Below are 23,386 nucleotides of genomic sequence, written 5' to 3'. Positions count from 1 at the left end.
TATTCAGTTTAGCCTTGCTTCCCCACCATTACACAAAAGTCAAAGATTTTCTTAATTTCTTATTTGTTCTTTTTCCAGAAGTTTTCAAAGTGTTTTCCCATTCACATATCCAGTGTGAGGTAATTGAGAAATTATATCTCCCACTGTTACTGGTATGTTCTTTTGCTCACCCTTCCCAGAAAGAAAGCCACACAAGAAGCATCAGTCTGAAAGGACCCTGGACTGAAGCATTCACTCTGTTTTCAGTAAAGGACACATGATCTGAGAAGTGTCAATACTGATGACTGTGTAACAAATCCACCATAGCTGATGTCCACAGCATTTCTAACCAGTTTAGCAAGAATGTTCTTTTATGGTAGAGGGAGAGGCACAGTTTCCATTTTCTGAATTGACTTGTCTAACTCGGAATTTTAGTTACTGGAAGAGGGGCAAAGCTACTATATTTAGGTTCTGACTTAGGGTACCTGCCTCTAAAATGACTCCTCATGAGCCCCATCTCCTTCACACTCTTTTTTTTTTTAATTTAATTTTTTATTTATTTTTTTATTTATTTTTGGCTGTGTTGGGTCTTCGTTTCTGTGCGAGGGCTTTCTCTAGTTGCGGCGAGCGGGGGCCACTCTTCATCGCGGTGTGCGGGCCTCTCACTATCTCGTGGCCTCTCTTGTTGCAGAGCACAGGCTCCAGACGCGCAGGCTCAGTAATTGTGGCTCACGGGCCCATTTGCTCCGCGGCATGTGGGATCTTCCCAGACCAGGGCTCCAACCCGTGTCCCCTGCACTGGCAGGCGGATTCTCAACCACTGCGCCACCAGGGAAGCCCCTTCACACTCCTTTTAATCCCTTCTCTTGGAGTGTGAGCTGGGCCTAGTGGCTTAATTCCAACTAAAAGAACAGGAAAAAGACGATGGACTGTCACTAACGTGACTAAGTTATAGGAAATTGTGACTGTTGTCCTGCTAGCAGACGATCTCTATTGCCTTCTCTACCCATACACTTTGATGAAGCTTGATGCGCTGGAGAGGCTCACGTGGCCAAAAAAAAACACAACAAACTAACAAAAACAAAGCAAAAACAACAACAAAAAAAACCCTGAGAGTGGTCTCCAGCTAAAAACCAACAAAGCACTGAGGGATTCTGTCCCGCAGCCCCTGATGAGTGAATTCTGCCAAGAGCCATAAGAGCTTGGAAGCAGACCCTTCCCAAGTTGAGCATTCAGATGAGCCCCTGTGAGAGACCCTAAAGTAGAGGGCCCAGTGAAGCCATTGCCAGATTCCTGACCTATAGGTAGGGTGACATAAAAAACACGTTGTATTTTAAGCACTAAGACTATGGTAATTTGTTATGCAATATAGATCTTAAATATAACTAATGTTTAATAAATGTTGAATATCACATCCAATTACTGATCAGTTAGTACTGATCCAATAAACCATGGATAATGGTATATCTCATACGAAGTAATTAGACTCCTTATCATTCAATCTGAGAATTCAAAATGGTAAAGATTGTTCAGGCATCTTCTGCTATTTTTCTGTATATGTCCGAATTATTTTACACCGCAGTCCTTAGTCTCAGTAGCTAATTCTTTACTTTTACGCTGAGCTTGGACAGCTGTAAATTTTGTTATTAACTGTCTCATGGGATAACACTATGCTTACGATATTTTCCAAGAATCATAGGAGCATGGGGATGGCAATGTGAGCCAGTTCTTGTTTTCAATACTAATCTTAAAGTAACATGATTAGGGCCTCCCTTCTCCCTGGTTGTTGGTTTCACTTTTGCAAGTGCTTTCTATAGCAGCAATGGAATAGTATCATTTGTCATTTTCCTGTCACTTTGGCTCATTTTTCTACTAATTTAGCCATTTGCAAAAGGACTATATGAATAATTTGTGTCATATGCCACAAAATTTTCATTACTTCAAAACTTTGGATGAGTTGGCAACCATCCCAGCACAAAGATATTGTAAGTACCTTCCTATTTATCATATTTTAAATCCAATAAACCTGTTTTTCATATTTATCGGGAGGTGTCTTTGCATCAGATATCACCACCGTTACCAACTTGTGTGTTTCATAGTCACTAACTCGATATCATTTAGTTCTATGTTTGGAATTCACATAAATATCCAAAAGACACTTGACATGAAAGTTTACGTGGCAGGTAACAGAGTTTGAACAGTATTTCAAGTTCAGCTTCCAGGCTCCTCAATGACATGACTAACATTTGATTGAAAGAGATGAGCTGAAGAAGATGGAGACAATTTCAACTTATAGAAGCTATACCTTCAAATCATCACCCATCTTTTTTATTGTGCTTATTATACAGTCTCTCTGAGTACATACCAATGTATATATTTTTCCTAGTGCACCTTCACATCATCAATTAGAAAGTTCAGAATCATCAATTCCAGTAACCAAGTACAATCTGAATGTTCCGTCTTTATATTAATTTATATATTTTGCAGAGCAATTTTACAAGAAGGTAGATCAATGGTCATGATATCATCTCCATGTACTATTCTAAAATGGAATAGGGAACAAGAACAAAGACAAATGAAATTTAATGTAATAGTGATCATGAAATACAAAACAAAATGGCCTATCATCTGTAATTTTTTTTTTTTCAAATGAAAATGTCTGTAGTAGGTAGGAGTGGGAACTAATAGAAATAACAAGTTATATCAAAAAGATCAATATATATTTATTGCCTCTCTACCACTAGCCTATCATGTTGCTAAATTAAGTGAGAAAATATGAAAATGTAAATTTTAAAAATTACTTTTTCAATACTGATATGATTATACAGTTTATATTTGTTTATTCTTGTTTATAGGACTTAGACTCCTTTTATCAAAGCACTTTATAAGAAGTAAGAAATATAGGCATGCCATAAAAGCATTGGCACAATTGAAATCCTTCAAATATAGTACATAAAATATAACAAATAGAACAATGAAATGATAGTCACCTATTTTAAGCTAATGGATTCTCCAGATAACACTTCAACTTTAGAAGGGGAAGCAGGATATAGCTAAAATGCCAATGGTGTTATCTTTGGATTCAGCCAATTTAGTCACCATGATAAGGGCTGAGCTTTGGATAAGGGGATAACACGATAATTTTTCATAGTGTGTTTTGCTAGCTTTGTTTTAGCCCTAGGCTGATGTAGATGCTAAGTACAAACAGCACTGATCAGGATGAACCACTGTTTGTTTTTGCTTTTTTGTTGTTTTGGCTTAAATAACAAATATTTATTTCTCACAGCTTTGTAGTCTTGGAAGTTCAATATCAAGGAGCTGGCTGACTCAGTCACCAATGATAGCTCCCTTTCTGACTTGCAGAAGGTCACCTTATCACTGTGCCCTCACATGGTAGAGAGAGCTCCTAGCATTTGGGGTTTGGGCTTCAACATACAAATTTTGGGGAGACACTATTTAGTCCATAGCAGTATTTTAAATATTACTGAGGTTACTAAGCTACAAGGGAGTCTGGGAAATGCTGTGATTTTTCTTTGGATTTTTCAACCTTTGGAATAAAAAAAGATACATTAGAAGGGGGTTGGGAGATGCTGGCACACCTGAAGGCAGCATTAGAGACCACATGGAAGCTGATTCCCCCAACCATAGACACTGTCACCATCCATCACCAAGAGGAACCCATATTGATTCTGTTTTGCAGTTCTTGCAGACTTTTCATCAATATCTATTGACCACCAGAAGACATATTACTAAATTGACTTCCAGAAAAATTATACCAAATTATACCTATGTGTGGTGTTAGAGAGTGCTTATTTCCCCATGTCTTCAACAACACTGTATATTATCATTAAATTTTTCCCAATTTGATAGTGAAAAATCTCACCCCACCACAGTATTTTTTCACTGAGATATAATTGATGTACAACATTGTGTAAACTTAAAGTGTGCAATGTGTTGATTTGATACATTTACATATGGCAACATGATTATCAGCTTACTGTTAGCTAACATCTTGATCATGTCACATAATTATTATTTGTATGTGTATGTGCTAACAACATTTAAGATCTAGTCTCTTAGCAACTTTGAAGTATATAATGCAGTATTGGTGACTATAATCATCATGCTGTACATTATATCTCCAGAATTTATTTGCCTTCTAACTGAAAGTTTATACCCTTTGATCAACATCTGGTTTTGGAGCCTCTATTTTTGAAAGCTGAGTCAAGACTAGAAAGGATCACAGCATGAAGTTGATACGAAGTTGATAATCAGCCAATTTCAAGATCTAGACCTCTGACTAAAATAACAATTTACAAATGTCACATGGGGATAACCTACCCACGGGGAGAAAAAACTAGAGAGAATATTAACAGACACGTGAGTTTACATATTTTAAATAATATTAAGTTATTAAAACATCATGAGATAACATGTATTGCACACTTAACATGTTCTAAGTAATTTACATGTATTCAACTAATCATTGCAACAACTGTATAAGGAAGATAGATCAGTATTCTCCCTTTTCTGATGAAAGAACAAGAGTACAGAGAAGATAAGTAACATGAACAAACACACTTAGCTAAGATTTGAATATAGTCAGTCTAACTCCTGAGAGCTTCTGCTCTTGACATGGCAGTAGGTGGAGTAGTGATCATCAATTGAGAATTAGATGTTAGAGACAATGATAGTATTTTTATGACTAGTAAACTATTAACAAAATACTGATTTTTATGATTAGCTTCATGCCATATTAAACACACACACTTTCCCACACATGTGCTAACATAGAATGTACATAGAAAATAATTTTATGAAGACTTGGCAAATATATTGTTTTAATTGATTAAGAAAACATTATTTTTAAAAGAGCATTGCAAAAAAAAGAAAACAAAACACCTACTAGTTACTTGACAAAATGGAGGAGTCAGTAGGAGTGAGATAAGGATAATGAACAAAGAGGCCAGTTCACTGGACATTAACAAGTTTCTTATCTGCATAAATTCCAAAAATCTATTTCTATTATGGTATGATATCTTTATGAGAACATTTTGTATGTGTTTTATATTACTTAGATTTTTAATGATTTCTTTCCTCTTCTTACAATCTATTTCTAAGCAAAAGGCTGCATTTTAGATTTTTAATTTTTTTTCAATTAATTAATATATTTATTTTTGGCTACGCTGGGTCTTCATTGCTGCGCGTGGGCTTTCTTTAGTTGCAGTGAACGGGGCTACTCTTCGTTGCGGTGCACGGGCTTCTCACTGCAGTGGCTTCTCTTTGAGGAGCACAGGCTCTAGGTACGTGGGCTTCAGTAGTTGTGGCACGTGGGCTTCAGTAGTTGTGGCTCATGGGCTCTAGAGCACAGGCTCAGTAGTTGTGGCGCACGGGCTTAGTTGCTCCATGGCATGTGGGATCTTCCTGGACCAGGGCTCGAACCCATGTCACCTGCATTGGCAGGTGGATTCTTAACCACTGTGCCATCAGGGAAGACCTATTTTTGATTTTTTAATCTAAATTTTCTATGAAAAAGATATTGCAAAATTAAGTCTCATTTTCCATGTGATTTTACAAATATATTTTCATAGTTACATGCATTTATTACAGATACCACATAGAGACCAATTAATATCAGAGCTGTTGAAATGTGAATTGGTTGTATTTTTAATAATGAAATAATAGTGAAAACAATGTTTTGTATAAGCTCCCTTCCACACAGGTTACCATTTTAACTGTGATTCTTATCAGATTTTGATTTATCTCTTTATCCATTTTTGTAGCTAATGGGGAACAAATTACTTATTACTCATGAAAGACACTAATGACCTAGTGTTGCACAAAAAGAGAATATTACAATTTACATTTAAATGAGATTTGAAATGTTAATGAACAGATCTAGTATTCTAATTATCTCTACAAATACTTTAAATTAAGGTGAACTTTTGTAGATGGATCGTTCCTTGAGTCTTGCTCTAGCCCTACAGTGTTTCTTGATAGCTTATAAAGTGTATAATACACATATTAGATACATGTATTGTTATAATATAAGATTATACAGTCAAATAGCTGTGATTATTATTAATAAACATATAATTTCACTGTAATGAATAAGCATAATCACATAGAATATTTTTAAACCGTAAAATTATCTTGTGAGAGTATTTTTGAGTTTTGGGTTGTATTCTTTTATTTTCTTCTGGTTAAAGAAATAGAGATATCACTGCTTGGAAACAGATGTTTAGATAAAAATTTTCCATACAACAAAGATATTCGTCTTTTACTTAGCACAGTACTTTCTGTAATGTGTAAATTTCTTTGTAGGCAGCAAATAACAGCATGGAAAATGAGGTCATGTGTGATTTTTCATTAGTTCATTATGTTTTGGGCTGCCAAAAAACATGAGTTCAAAGTCAAACCTTCCATCCAACTAAATGTAGTGACTCAGAGGGAAACACAGAATACAAACACCTTATCTTTTTTTCATATCCCTGTTTAAAAATCTGTACCATCCTAGAAGAGGGCAATGTGTTTTTCTCCCAAATTTATGCGATTTTCTTAATAAATGTATCTGACGAAGCATCCCAAGTACGAGAGCATCTCCAGGATACAAGAACTTACATAGTGACTGAAAAAGAGAGGCCATAAGTATTGAAGAGAAGTTAGCAAAACATTTTGAAAGAAACCAGATAGGGCAATAGGCCTAAGAAAACATCAGTGAGGGTAAGGGTGGCAGAAGAAAAAGCTTAGTACATCAAGTTATCAAAGTTATTATCTGCTTAAATGAGATTGAACAAAACTTGCAGTGGATTGAAGATAATGACTACAATGCCTAGCACTGCACAAGAAGACTTCATGGTATTTGTCCTCATTAATAGGCATATGAGTAGCTTCCTTTTCATAGATGGAGAAAACAAGCACGACAAACATCGGATTTGTATTTTAAATCAGAGCAAAGAAGGAACAAGAAAGTGAACCACAGTCATCAATCCTCCCTGATGCTACAAAATTGCATCCATAGCATGATAATACCCTTTTGTATTAGTTTGCTCAGGCTTCTATAGCAAAATGCCACAGACTGAGTGGCTTAAATGAGAGACATTTACTTCTCACAGTCCTGGAGGTTAGGAAGTGCAAGATCAGGATGCCAGCATGGTGGGGTTCTGGTGAGAACCTCTTCCTGGCTTGTAGAAGGCTGCCTTCTTTCTGTATTCTCACATGGCAGAGAGAGAGACAGAGAGAGAGAGAGCAAGGGTGAGCTCTGGTCTCTTATTATAAGGGCACTGATCCCATCATCATTAGGCCCCACCCTTATAACCTCATCTAACCCTAATTATCTCCCAAAGACCCCATCTCCAAATACAATTACATTGGTGGTTAGAGCTTCAACATATAAATTTTGGAGGGATGCAGTTCAGTACATAGCATTCCACCCCTGACCACCCCCCCCACAAATTCATGTTCTTCTTGAATGCAAAACATATATATATTCAATTTCAGCAGCCCCACAGTCTTAACTCAGTGTATCATCAACTCTAAAGTCTAAAGCCCAAAGTCTCTTCTAAATATCATCCAAATCAGACACAGGTAAGACTCAAGGTACATTTCATCTTGAGGCAAAATTTCTCTCCCACTGCAAACTTGTAAAACCAGAAAAGTTATGTGCTTCCAAAATATAATGATGGGACAGGCATAGAACAAATATTCCCATTCCAAAAGGGACCAATAAGAAAGAAAGAAGAGGTGATGGGTCCTAAGCCAGTTCAAAACCTAGCAAGGAAAATCCCATTAGATCTTAAGGCATGAGAATAATCTCCCTTAGTTCCATGATCTTCCCTCCAAATCCACTGAGGTGGCAACTGGCCCAAGAAAACCAGAAAGAGGAAGCTCCACCCTTTGAAACTCAGGAGGAACTAGTCATGCCTCCTGGGCCTGTGGTGGAAGTGGTAGCCCTGATGATCTTTGAATTGCCTTTGGCATCATTCTTCCTTTTCTTGAGGAATAGCGCCTGTTCACCGTAGAATAGCTCTGTGTCCTGTCTTGTAGAATCTAAAAAGTCTGGCAGCCTTCCATCATTCAGTCCCACTTGATCTGTCCTTTTTAGTTCAAACTGGAAGTGTCAGTGCTTGTATAATCCCATCTCTATTCCAAGCCTCTGTTAAAATGGCTGATTAAGTTTATGAGCGACATCCACAATCTCTTTATGAAATGAATATCTAGCCATACTCTTAGTGTCTCTTCAGAACAAGCTTTCTCACATTTTGCAATATGAATAGGCTGGTTCTTTTGGATTTAATTTATATCTCTCCAGTCACATTTTACTGTAAGCACTCAGTAGAAATCAAGTTGCTCCTTCAACACTTGCTTAGAAATCTCCTCAGTTAATTATCCAAGTTCATCACTTGCAAATTTTACCTTACACAAAAACTAAAACACAGTGCAACCAAGTTCTTTGCCACTTACAACAAAAATCACCTTTCTTCCAGTTTCCAATAATATATTCTTCATGTCCATCTGAAACCTCACCAGAATGGCCTTTACTGTCCATATTTCTACCAACATTCTTTTCATGATTATTTATCTATTTTCTAAGAAGATGGAAGCTTTCTCTGAGCCTTCATCAGAGCCACTTGTAACAGTCCCTACATGGCAATTTCAGCTTTTTCTGGCATGCACTTCCAGCCTCTACCCATTACCTGGTTTCAAAGCCACTTCCACATTTTTAGTTACTTGTTATAGCAGCATCCCACTTGTGGTACCAAAGCCTGTTTTGGCTCAGACTACTATAACAAAATGCCAGGTACAGACATCTATTGCTCACAGATATGGAGGCTGGAAGTCTGAGATTAGGGTGCCAGTATGGTTGGGTTCTAGATAAGGGCTCTCTTCCTGGCTTGCAGATGGTCATCTTCTTGCTGTGTCTTCACATGACAGAAAGAGAGACGGAAAGAGAGAGAAAGAGAGAGTGCAAGATCTCTGATCTCTACTTATACAGCATGGTTCCCATCATAAGGACTCCACCCTCATGACTTCATTTAAACCTAATTACCTCCCAAACGTCCAACCTCCAAGTACCAGCATTTGGAGGTTAGGGCATCAACACATGAATTTGGGGAGCACACAGAATTATGTCTATAACATCTTCCTTCCATCTTTTTCCATAATTCAAAAGCCACACATCTCAACCACATCCACCTCAACCAAGGAAACTTCAGGTCTTTCACCTAGGTTTTGTGCTATACTTATTGTAGCACTTCTCTATTTACTAAGAAGCCAAGACATTTAAGATTGGTAGAAAGTTTTCCCTGGGTAATAAAAAGACTGAACAAGAATGGAGTGTTCTGTGTCAACTCTGTCTTTAGCATCAGGCTGTTGCAAAAATAAAAATCATAATTCAGAGATTTTAAAAACACATATACAGTATTCTTAAACACTTTAAACAATGTTTACAAATAAAAGAGAAAAAAACCCAAATGAATTCAACTTTCTAATTATCAAACTAAAAATTATTACTCAAATTACCATTTTATTTTAATTATGATATAAATAGAGATCTCACATTTATTGATTCAGTTGATCTTATAGCCAATATTTTAATCTAATTTGTATTTTTAATTGGGAAATATGCTAATTAAAAAAGAATTCAAGGTGAGCCCAAACCATATGAAAAATAACTTAAATTTTATAAAAATTATAAGTGAAAAGCATAATACAATTTATTGCCCATGCCACTGAAATAAGGTAGCATAAACACTTGGGCTTATTTGAGCCTTTCCTCCTTTCTAGAAATTTAATCTGTTCTAGTCACAGAGTGGCAGTGGGAACCTCCCACTGAAAATAATTCAATTCTGATCTTGGGCAGAGTCGATTGCTTTTGAACACCTGACCCCAATTAGGCCATGACAATCCATTTCCTACTCCTTGTGCACTTGGACACGGTGTTTTATTGAGAGCTGATGCATGTTAAAGAAGGGTTAATGGGCCTGAATAAGAATTTGTCTCAGAGAAATTTACCAAAGTTTTTTTTTTCTTTCTCACAAAGTCTTAAGGAATTAGAAAATGACAAACTATAAAAAGAGTAAGATAAATTAGATGCACAATTAAGAAGAGAGTCTACAGAGGGGTAGGAAGTCCTTATGGTCTTCGCACTTAGTTCCATTTTCTCCTGGGTCCCAGTTATAGAATAATGTCTGAATTTTGTATGAGACTAGAGTTTCAATAAATCCCTACTCAGCCCAATGAGTCTTTGTCACAGGGTCATATGATTGAAAATCAAGACTCAACAGAGTATACTCATTATGGGGCTTTCCTAAAGGCAAAGAATATAGGCTAGCAGGAGAAAAAACAAGCACAGATAAGCATTGGGGACTGAGGGACTTCCAGGCACTGCTCCCCAGGATGCACTTATCCAGACTGTAACTAGCAAGATATGTGCAAGAAATATTAGTTTCAGAGGAGTTTAAGCAAAAGTCTCCAGCAATGTGTTTTTAGTGTCTCATTGGTTACAAAGCCAAGCCAGGCTGTATAACCCTTTAAAGCAGACATAAGCCATCAATCTACACAGACCTAAATAATATAACATAACTGACTCTGGGTGTTGCCAGGAGAACTTAAAACTTTACTAGCATGTTATAAATAACAACCTAGCCCATAGCTTTCTTATTTGGCCAAAAGAAACTATCAGACTTTCAGGCATGTCTGGAGATAAGCACTGAGCTGTAAGATAGTTCCATCTTATATACAATCTAACACAAATGGCTGGATAAAATATAGTGAATATGTATGTATTTTGTTTATTATTATATGGTTTCCCAAGCATTTCAAAGCATATTACAAAAATACTTTGATGTAGTAAATTTTTATAAATACACATAATCAGGTATATGGTTAACATTTCTTAAAGCACTATACATGTATACTAGAAATGAACAATTAAGTAAATAGATACAACTGGTGGCAGTCAGGTTTCTCAATACTGGAGGGAAAGGTTACGGATAAGCATGGAGAGAAGGCTGGAATAATAGAGGTGGTCATGGATTAGGGTAGACACGTCAGTATAAACACACACAGCTTACTATAGATACAGATAGTTACATATAGAAGTACTTATAGATATGTATATACAAATATGAGGCTGTATAGGGTTAGTATAGACACATATATTCCTTTGTCTGTCAGCTGAGTGGGCCTAGAAGCAGAGACATCCAGATAGCAATGAGTACATTCAGCACCCAGTTCTTGGTTTCTAATATATTTCTCCATTATTTGAGGGAACTAGTAGAGTACTCCTTGGAGAAATGGCTGATTCTAGAGTTGGGACAGGGAATATGCAAGATAAGCCTGGACCATCTTATAGGCCTATACATTAAAGAACGTCTCAAAAAATACACACTCTCACACACAATGGTAGAGTTATGTCAAAGGAACCAACAGAATGAGCTTCCAAAGGCCAAAGCTGGAACAATTTGAGCAGCAAAATAAATAAAGGTGTATTAGATTATAACCAAAAGAGTAAAATACTCACACGCCCCACTGACATAAATAATTAAATAAATGAATAAATGTGAGAAAATAGACAATCTCTTGTGCAGAAGAATTCCAAATAATTTATATAGAAACTTTGTTCTCAAAGAGGTGGAGAATAACTCTCTACTCCTTAAGCAAAAATTGCATATAGTGATTTCCTTCCAAAAAATGCAGAAAAGGGAAAGAAAGTTACTTTACGATGAAGAAACCCGACAAATATTACCTCAGTCAGGTGATCAAGATTAACAACAGCGAAGAGTCATGTTGATTGCATGTATCCTTGATATGATGTGATACGAAAGGCACTTTGTGCCTGGGATCTTCCTCTCAAAAAACATAGAACATATCTATTAACAAGAAAAAACATCAGGACATATCCCAATTGCGGGGCATTCTAAAAAATACCTAACCAGTATTCCTTAAAACAGTCAAGGTCATTAAAACAAAACAAAACAAAATCCTGAAAAACTGTCACAGCCAAAGAGGCTTAAGAGAGACATGGATGACTAAATGTAATACGGTATCCTATATGGTATCATCACAGGACAGAAAAAAGACATTAAGTAAAACAAAGAAATACAAATAAAGTATAAAAGAAGTTCAGTTAATAATAATGTATGAATATTTTTTCATTAGTTGTAACAAACATATCACACAGCATAAGTTGTTAACAATAAAGAAATTGAGTGTGGGCTGTATGGGATCTGTATTATATTTGCAATTTTTCTAAATCTAAAACTATTATAAAATTAAAAGTTTATTTTAAAACACTTATAAAAGCACAAACAGATGTAGAGATTCAATAAATCAATCAACATCCACTTGGTGGAAAATTATGCAGCCATTTAGCATTTTAATATCTGAAACTTTTTTGCAATAATTACCAAGTTTATATATAAAATATATTAAATAATGTATTTTAATAACCAATGTGCTTTAGATGTGTATGTATGCGTGCATGTAACACCACAGCTTCATATGCATTAATGCAATTGCCAAATGTATTTGGGAAATCAGTTTTACTATTGCTATAATACAGAGTTTTATAACTTTATTTCTCTTTTAATGCAATGATATTTTTATGAGAAATAAATAAATGCAAATTTTCATCTTAGCAAATACAATATCACTATTTTTTGGAAGTAACCTATTCTTTATATGTAATGAGGAATTTATTTATTTTAAATTCTCTTTAGCAAAGGCATTCAGCACACACGATTGTCCTTGGGCCATCTAGCAAGTAAAATTGAGGAACCAATCCTTCTGGTTGCTGCAATTATTTCCCTCATCGTTGGGAGCTTATCATTAATTATTACATCTTTTAGCATAGTACAGAACTCAGTAATAATGGTCTATGATTTCAGTCCCATGAGACGTGCTTAGTGATTTCTAAACACCAGAATCTCAACACGCAGAGGGTTTTGTGAGCTTTCTATGAATAGATACTACCTTTCTGCTCTTTTCATCACTCCTCCTCTACCTTGAAATATATTCTGGCCTTGCAATAGTCACCCTGCACCAGAGGAAGTTCAAAAACATCACCCAAGCCCAGTGTTTTCCAAATTGAATACGAGTATGACCAGAGTCCAGAGGTTGGTAAGACAAATTATCTTCCTCCTTCTGTAGTCCCACTAATTTATATTCCTTGGTGAATTACACTCTCTCCCTCTCTTTATCTACACTGAGAACACAAAACTCTATGAACATTTATTCTAAATAAGGAAAACCAATAAGGCTATGGTTATTTCCATGTATTTTTTTTTTTTTTTTTTTTTTTTGCATTTACAGCTTTTTCAATGGAGCTTTTATTTCATAGTGTATAACAGAACAAATAAATGTGAATGGATTGGGCCATGTCTCAGTTACATACTGCTCTTGTAATCCAAGACATTGTTCCAGGGATTACTGCAATATTTAAAATTTAGAGAGAGGGGTAATGAAAAAGATGCACTGGACATGCACAAGCAATTATTACTAAATTTTAAGTTTTCTTTTTTCATAGCAAGAGAGGGTTCAGCTATAATGCTCTTGAGTGTGCATGGAAAAGACAATAAAGAAAAGGTATTGAATGATGCTGCTGTCAAGATAAAAGTGGTGCGTTGAATATATATTTGATTACATAGCTACATTTTCAAAATGTACATATTTTCTACGTAAAATCTCATTGACTTCAATTAGAATTTGCAATCTAAGTACGCCATATGGCTTTGCTTAAAAGCAATGAGACTATTAAATTTAATTACTTTTACATGCCTGTCGCATGGTACAGGTGCTTGTTAAAGGAGCAGCACTATATGAGAATTATTTCTAGTAAAAATTGAAAACTAAGAAGATGGCTACCGTCTGGTGGTTACTAATTGGCAGTCAATGTTGCAAGAAAAGTAATTTTCAGTAATACTAAAAAATAGCAGGCAGAAAACAATGTTACTTTTCTAATTTTATTGCTGCTCTATATAGCAATATTTGAATGCAATGTAATTTAACACTAGTGCTCTAAAACAAAGTACAGGTCAGAAGGTGGAGCCTTCCTATGAAACCTTTCATAAGACAAAATGGCAAAAAGTGAGGAAGCAATTACCTTAGGACACTTCTTGCTAAGGAATGCACAAAATACGTTGAGATAAAGCACGATGCTCACAGACACAGTTCAAAGCTATGACATCTGGATGCTGAGATCCTGATTGTGGTTCAGGAGATGCCACTGTCACTGCGCGAGGTGCATGCTGCCTCTGTGATTTCTCTCTTCAAAACAAACATTGAACGCTATGTTTGCTTTTCTGACTTTTTTCATAAAAATGAAAGTCTGCTTCAGATTTCTTTCAGTTAGGGAAAACAGGTGCTAATGTAAGGCTTTCTAAAAGTAAGGGGGCGTAACTAGAACTTTTGAAAAGCAGGGAATACCTGTATTTCTTCTACTTATAGGTCCTGTCTTCCTTTCTCTCTTCCCCATAACAAAATATTGATGGCGTTACAGTTATTTCCTTCATTTTGTTTCATTATAGAAAGTGTTGAAAAGTCAAATTCCTAATAAAGTCACATATGCAATATAAAGAATAGAAATGGGTTATATATTGCCGTATAAATACATATTGTTGGACCTTCAATAGGGACTAGAAAAGTCTGTGGCAAATTGGAAAGCAGACGCCATTTCGAAGTATAATATTTATTATCCCCAGATAATTTTTCCATGTGATAGCTGAATTTCATCCACTATTGCCAGATCTGTTGAATTTATTTTTTTAAAAAGCTGGAAATCTAGAGAGGAAATGAAATCTTCAAATTTTAAGATATGGAAAATATTTAAAGTAAACAATTTATGAGCAAAACAAGCTTATCTGCAGGCTAAAGATGCCTCATGGGCTGTTTGTTTTTTCTTTTTATATCATTCTGACTTTATATAATGAAACAAATTGCTAAGAAATTAAACTAAAAACCATTATTTCCTTACTTGTTCATACAAGCAATAAAATCAGAAGTATCCAAAATCCTAAGCAATGAAAAGTAGCTGTTTTTACTTTAAACAAAACATAAACAATTGAGAAAACAGTACAGTAAAACTGAAAATAATTTTGCATTACAAAACCTCATTAAAAGCTAAAACGATTTATTCAGACAACTTCTGAAAAGTGATAATCAGTAATTTCCTTTATCTTTATGGAAAACTGTTATTTTCTGATTCTGACTTCCTTTAAAATTCAGTGTTCATTCCTAGTTCAAAGATGGTTGACTGAACATAGATGATTATCACTTCTCTTGCCAGAATCCCAATGAAATCACATAATAAGTATTTTTAAAAATCAGCACAAATGTCATTCTTGAAAAATCATAAAGCATACATCCTAAGTACATGAACAGGTATTTCTTGAAATATAATGTATATGATGATTACAGAAATAGCTAAATTCAATGGAACAGAAGCCTGCTATTCTGAACAAGCAAAAAAAGTCTCTCCTTCCCCTGCCCACTCACTGCCCAGACTCAAATAAAAGCGAGCCTTTCCACCTTCGGATCATACTTAAAAGATGAGAGGTAAGGAATCAGTAGGATTTTTTGTTGTTTTTGTTTCTTGTTGTTTTGTTTTATTTATTTAATTTTGGAAGTGGCCCTGGGATTCTTGACCGGGTAAATGTTTAAAGGCTGTGGAACAGCTGTACCTGTCACCTGTCTTACTAGACAGCCTTTCTCTTCGTTTTCCTTCCATATAAAACTTTGTGCACAGCAATCTAAATTGGAAAAATATGCCTCTGAAGACACCCAGAGCAGATCCTGAGACCTAAGCAGAAACCCTGGGTGCCCTGCCCACTAGAAATGGCTTTTTCCACATTTCCTTAAAAACAACCTTGCATGCCACCAACTCACTATTAGCAGAGATCCTTTAATTATTGCCAAAGGAGCAAAAAGTATTACTTACACTAAGGAAATAAATGCAAGCAAAACATACATCTCAGAGAAAGCCCCTATTTGTAAATATTAGCAGATAATTGCAGATAAAATTATTTGATAGTTGGGGGAAGTCAATAGTATGAAAGGAAAATAAAAATAACCTTTCAAGGTTTTTCTTTCAAGGAAAAAAACAAAGAATGCTGAGAAAGTAGCAGAATTTTATATAAATAAAAGTTAATACCCTCAAAGTAACTGACAATAGCATCTCATGTAAAACCAAAATTAGGCTGTTATCAGAAGTGTTGAACAGATTTTTTAAAACAAAAATTGCACATTCTAAAGAATACATTTTTTTGAGGCAGAAAATGTAACAGTGGCAAATTTTCAAAAGTTATTGCAGAAAGTCAAATAGATTTAAAAAATGGAAAAAGTAAGGCACATGAATAATTGATTCAACAATCCAATAGGAGTTACAGAGAGAGGGAAAGGAAATAAATAGGACAGGGACAAAAAAAAAAAAAAATTCCCTGTGCTAAAGAATTTCTTAAATCTTCAATATTGAAGACATATATTCCCTCATAGGAAGAGGAAAAACATAAAGAAGTCACATGTCTACATGTATCTTGGTGTGTTTACTAAATGCAGAGGTCGTAGAAATATATCGTTCAGAGGAGTCCTTGGAGAAGGGATTAATTCCAGTCCAGGAAAATACAAGATGAGTCCAGAGAATCGTACGACAGCAAAAAGAAAGGAAGCACTCAAAACAAAACAAGGTATGTCATAAGTGCAAAAGAACCAAACTGAAAGAGCCCCCACTGGTCAAATAATTTGAACAGCAAAATAAATAGCAGTAGCATTGGATTATAACCCATCAGATAAATATACATACAATCATAAAATCATACTGTTACCAATAAATGAATAAATAAGTTTACAGAGGAGAAGCTCTTTCTTATGGAAGAAACCATTCATTTACTGTGAGAAGAATGAGGAAAAGTAGAACACCACTGTCAAAATTGTTGCAGGACAAAAATTTGAAGAGTCAAAATATTTGCATTATCACAAATCATCTATTTCAAAAAGCCTATTAATTACAAAAAGCCTATTAATTACAAAGATAGTCACTTTGCAGTGGAAGAAGCCAGCAAAAACCACCGTGGAGTGAACTGGAGGGCAGTGATGACATGTAAATGAAATCTAATAGAAAAAAAATCTATATTATAATTTTAAGATATATAAAATTTAAAAATTTGGAAGACTGAGATTCATGCCAAACATTTGTGAGTTAAAAAAAGAGCACATTTTAATTTAAATGTCAGTGCCCTTAGCTTTATAAGCGTTCTAACCAAAAAAAAAAATCATTGAATTAATTAAAAGAATTTTCAAGCAGCTGAGGGAGAACACCAAAATTTGAAGAGTTGTTAATCCTCTTCTCTGTCATTCTCCTTAAAGTTATGCAGAATCATTCTTTGTTAGTAAAATAAGTTGAGGTAACCCAAATAAAAGATCAAGTATATATATATTTTCTGTCTGTAGAAACATGATCACTGAATAGCTGTGTAATTTTACTCAGTTTTAAAAATATGAGGGGAAATAATTTTTTTTCTCTCTTTGTATACATACAAACTTCAATAAATAGACTCAAACCTACTGGAAAACCAGTATATTCTTTAGATAGCTTAGAGATTAACACCAGATTTTTGGTTCAATTGAGAGTTCATGCTGATTCAGGGTTTTCTTTTTTGTACAGCAATTCTACAACAACCCATGGGGTCAATCACGAATTCTGTGAAGAAAAGACATGGTGCCAGACTTTAGAATGCATTTTATGGCTTTGGCATGGAAGATAGGCCATTTAAGGATTCCTTCTTAACATTAAACCATTTGCCTTTTCCCCCAGGTAGGTGTATATTTCTCCTAATTTTGCAAAGATATTAAATTCAATCTCATTATGTTATAAATCTATTTCAAGGTATATTCTATCTGCTTTTTCTATACTGCCGAATGTCTTCTCTGAGGTTCCTGGCCATTTCTCTAAAACTGAACTATATCTCCTGCTTTGGAGAGGTCTTGAGCCACATTTCCTCCTATTATGATATATATTCAAATTAAATTCAACTTGTCCTACCAACAGCATATAAAGTTATTAATAATATGGTAGATACCATAATAACTCAATTATTTCAGAGAAGTAACAGGCAGGCACGGAATTATTTTGGAGTCAAAGAATGACTTGGCACAGAACGTAGTTAGAAACAGACACACTAAATCATTTGACTGAAATTCGTATACCATAAAAACTGACACGGAAGAGCTTTAAGTCAAGCAGATCTAGGTTTATTTGTTGTGGCTAAATGAAACCTTTTTCCATGTTCCTTAAACCAATAAAATGCATAATTAAATGGGTAGATTTAATTTTGTACTCATAATAAAAAATTTACTGAATTGTAAATTTATCTTTGGTTTCAAAAATCTTTAAAAATCATGCCTAATTTTACACTATTTCACTTACTACATATGGTTTGAATATGCATATATATGTCCATATATACACATATACATGAAGAAATATATACTATGAAATATTATGGTATGAATACTTATTTTGCTATTTAAAAAAAATATCTGGGATCCCCCTGGTATCCTAGTGCCTGGCTCTGCTGCATCCCTTTTTGCAGCCTTAGGTTGCAATGGGCTACTGTTCTTCTCTTCCAATAAACATTGATCTGGTAGGTCTAGTATGTATAGTTTCTCACCAGTTGCCTTTGTTCATTCAACAAATCCTCATAATAACCCGTTTTCTGTGGGTATAATAGATTTCAATGCATTATACACATGATGAAAGTAAACCTTATAATAGTAAAATTAGTTGTTCAAAGTCAAACAGCAAGATTTCAGCCAGGATGTCTCAATCTACAGTATAATTATAGAATTGCTGACTCAATCATTATCCCTCACAAATGCAAGTGTTTTTTAGCGTACGTATGATATCCTCAGTGTTGTTTGTATTTTTAAACTATTTAATAATGTCAAAATCTCTAACTTTCCCCTCATCCCCTGACATTAGGCATGCACCAAAACCCAGAATATTGGCTAAGTGTCTTATATCAATGGGTTATAAAGAACCAGGACTATATTTGTAGAAATTGCTACATTAGATGCAATGTAAACTGACGCTTGGAAGAGTCAGCTGATTAAAGACATGTCTGGTAAAGTTGAAACTCAACTATCAGAGGAGTTCGAGGCTGAACTGAAAAAGTGGTAAAATCAAAGGCCAGCAATGAATCTGAAGTAAAAGCATGTTGTGAATCTTCAAGGATGGTTTGGCTAGTGAGCAGCAATATGGTAGATTAGCTTCAGAAGAGGTATTTAAACAGAAGTCACCTCATTTACTGCCTAATGCTTGTCAGCATGTTTTCTGATATACATTGTGATATGACAATGACTTCCAAATATAGCATCATACCTGGAAACTGTGAGTTTTATGTTACTTGCTGAAATTTTTACAGATGTGACTAAATTAAAGATTTTGATATGAGGAGATTATCCTGGATTGTTGTGGTGACCCCTATATCCAATCACAAATGTCATTATAAGAGAGAAGCAGAAGGATATTTTATGCACATGGAAGAGAAGGAGGCAATGTGACCATGGAGACAGAGATTGGAAAGAAACCTCCTCAGACTAGGCTACCTAAGGCACACAAGCAGGCACCAGAAGATAGAAGCATCAGGAAACAGATTATCCCCCCACAGCCTCTGGAGGAAACATGGCCTTGTCAACACCTTGATTTTCCTTTGCCAACATCTGGCCTCCAGAACTGTGAGAAAATAAATCCCTGTTGTTTTAATCCTCCAAGGTTGTGGTAATTTATTACAATAGCCACAGAAACTTCATACATCCCTCACTGTGTTCTGTAGATGCTGCACTTGGCCACTGAGAAGGAGACGTCTTTCCATGGTGCAGAACGTAGTGAGGGTGGAATTAGAAGGCATTGCAGAATGTTGTCATTATGGAGTGAAAGGAGTCATATTAATATAGTGACTCTTGTGTTTGTAACTGTAGACAAATTTTGTTGACTATAAATCCAATCATTCAATATTTTTTTTGTAAATATACTGGTTTTGTACACTTAATTGATTTCATCTGTGCATGAGAGTAGGTAGATTATGATACGGAGTATTCTGAATAATAGACTCTCTCTCCCCACCAAACCAATATTGAAAAATTAAGTTGGTCATTGTAGTAGGCTAAATTTTAGCCCAGAAGACTTTTTTATGCTCTAATCCCCTGAATCTAAAAATATCCCCTAATATGGCAAAAGAATAAATACTACCTTACATGACAACAGAAGTGATTAAAGATATTGAGAGAAGGCGCTTATTCTGGATTATTGGTGGGGGGAGGGGGCTTTCAGGGAAAGGATTTTAAAGGCAACATTATAAGGTTGCAGTGTGCCTGACCAGCTTGTGGATATTCTTCTGATTGGTTGGTGGTGAGGTAACAGGGTGATGTGTCAGGAATCTCAATCATCAACTTCTGGTTCCAACCAGTCTTGGGTCTACATGTTTGTGGTCAGCATGTAGTCAACATCCTCCACTGGGTCAGGGGGTTTAAATTTCTGCAGAACAACTCAAAGGTATGCATCCAATTGTCATCTTTATCTCTTCAGGGGGAACTAGGGGTCCTGTGACTCTATTTTAACCATTAAATGCCCTTTGGAATTCAGGGAAGGTCAAACAAGAAGTGGGGGACATGGAGGGTCTTGTGCCCGGGAAAGGCCACATGGTTCCGCTTGGTTCCAGTTTCCCCTTTTCTCTGACACTCCTCAGTCTTAAGGGGAACAGGAGCAGGACAACAAAGGGAATCAAGTTTAGATACAGAGGTTAATCATTAACTCAGCACGGGAATTTGGTTTTATGGGAACTCGGATTCACAAAAAATTGTCCAATGCAGATTATAAAAATTCATCACTTTGATGATTGATTTCACCACAAAAACTATTTATTATGATATTTTGGAGTGCATCCACACTATGACAAGTCATATATTTCCCATATTATAGTAGGAAAACTTATTCAAACAAAAGTGAAATAAACAAAACAAAAATTACTTAATATTCTAGATATTGTTGAGTTTAACTTAGAACAAGCAAAATTAAGGTCATTTTTCCATAAGTAAATGAAAGCTATTCTAAACAGAACCATTTTCCTCAAAGAAGCAAGAGTCCAGGAGGTGAAGGCCTAGGTCCTGAAGATAAAGAAGACAAGGTAAACTTGTTAAGAACATCCTGTTTGTCACTTTTTTGGTATTATGTATGTTTTCATTTTCCTATACAAATTTTGCAGTTTTAATTTTAATGGATATGGAATAGCAAGTGAAAAAGTTAATCATGCCTCTGATATTAATTAATTGAATTTTTAAAATCAACATTATCTAAAAGAATGATATGATAAACCCACATGTCTATATACATTGTGTTATTTCAAAGGATAAAAATTATCTTGGTTTTTATACTTTTCCTTTGTGACTTTCCATAAAAAAACATCTTGAGGATACACATAATGTACCTTTACCTCTTTAACACTAAGACTGTTACTGCAGTTTGCTTAATGTAGTAGGTGCAAAATGTTGTCTTTCGTATTAGTATGTATGTAATTTACAATTAATTAAGCAGTATTTTCCTTCATTTATTCAAGAATAGATAATTTGAATTGAAGAGACCCTTACCACAAAAAACAAAGCTGTCATGATCAAAATAAACCAATAATAGTCTGAGTTTCAACTAAAAGAAAAGTATGCTTTGGATGAATAGCTCTGAAAATATGTCTGGTAATGGATGTACCCTCTCTTGTAGTTTCTTACGTTAGAACCATGCTTTTCTATCTCTGGTTGGAATATTATCTTCTTATCAGAACATGATCAGAACACAACAATATCTTAGTATTAGACCTTTATCCATAATTGTAGTAAAGTTTAGGCAAAAAGTTTTAATATCATCTTTACCAAAGATATCAATTCTTGTTATTAAGCTAGATTTCATGTAAAAGCAGCATTCACACTTTTTTCTTCATGCAAAACCTAACAAGAATGCAACATCACTTTCTAATAAGCCTTTCTGTATTATATGGCAAAACTAAATTACTTAATTTAAGAACATTCTTTATTATGGATAACACGTGCTGATAAAAAATATATTTAACTAAAGTGTGCCCATTTTCATACTCAACTACTATAGAACAAATCTATAATGCTAAGCAAACTAAAGCAACATGTACGATTTGCAAGTTGTATTTTCAGAATTTTCCTAGAAAACTTTTTGACAACTAAACTTATATGCTGTAGAAGCGTGAGCACGCGCGTGACAGAGAAAGAGAGAGAGAGAGCGCGCGCTTGAGTGCTTTCTAAAGTATTCTTTATTTAAGAATTGAGTCAGTAATTTTTTTGGGAACTATGTCAGTTTCCAGTGAAATGACTGTCTTTTGATATACAGCACAGATGTATTAAACCTACTGAATCATGCAACATCTGAAAATACAGAGCAATATTTGTTTTAATTACTAATTCAAAAGCAGTTTGGGTATGAGCAGATGTTTGCAACTTTTTGCCAAGCAATTAAAAGATATTGATACAGCTGAGTTTTGCACCTGATTGGAAACATGAACAAAGTGGTAGTCAAGATTTATAACATTTGAAAATTGGTCATTGGTGGCAATAATCTTCATGAAATAAGATTATTCACACATATTCCATTGCCATGCTTAAAAAAGAAAAAACACAGATTATTAAAAATCAGTGGTGGGTAGAGCCCAAATACAAACTTCTGATTTGTACCACTAGGTAATCAGAAGTACAATCAGTACAAATGAGGGTCCTAGTTGTGGTCAACTATCACAGACGTTATAGTTTCTGGAGAAATTCCTAGGATATACTGTGTCTCTGGATATCAGTCTCAGCTTCCTCATTGAAAAGTCTGTCTTCAATAATCACACATACATTTAATTGGTTTAGATATACTTGTTTGCTCTTAAGATATTTAATCAATGTCAGCATTTTCTCTTAAAAGAAAAGAGTGAGCAAAAATAATATTGAAGTGAAGAGAACAAAGGGATATTTATATTAATGAAGAATATTTACATGTTCCATATTACAAAAAAAATTATTATATATTGGAAATGCAATGTAAATTTAATACAATAAAAGTAAATTAATTTCTTGCAATGTTAGACAATTTGCAGACTAATAAAACTAGATATTAGATTTAAATGTTTTCATCTTTATATGTCTTAGACTATTAATAATTTGCCTCAGCTATGCTACTGCTTTTATAGGACACTTTACACAATGCAGAATTTCAGTAAGCATTCAAATTATTTTTAAGACAAACACATACACACATACGTGTGTATGTATATATATGGATAAATACAAATATACGAACATAAATATGTTTTGGTCATGTTCATGTCACTGCTACTATAACTTTCACTAATTTATT

The sequence above is a fragment of the Balaenoptera ricei genome, chromosome 3, assembly GCF_028023285.1.
Source record: "Balaenoptera ricei isolate mBalRic1 chromosome 3, mBalRic1.hap2, whole genome shotgun sequence".
Classification (NCBI taxonomy): domain Eukaryota; kingdom Metazoa; phylum Chordata; class Mammalia; order Artiodactyla; family Balaenopteridae; genus Balaenoptera; species Balaenoptera ricei.
This window is presented reverse-complemented; position numbering follows the sequence as displayed.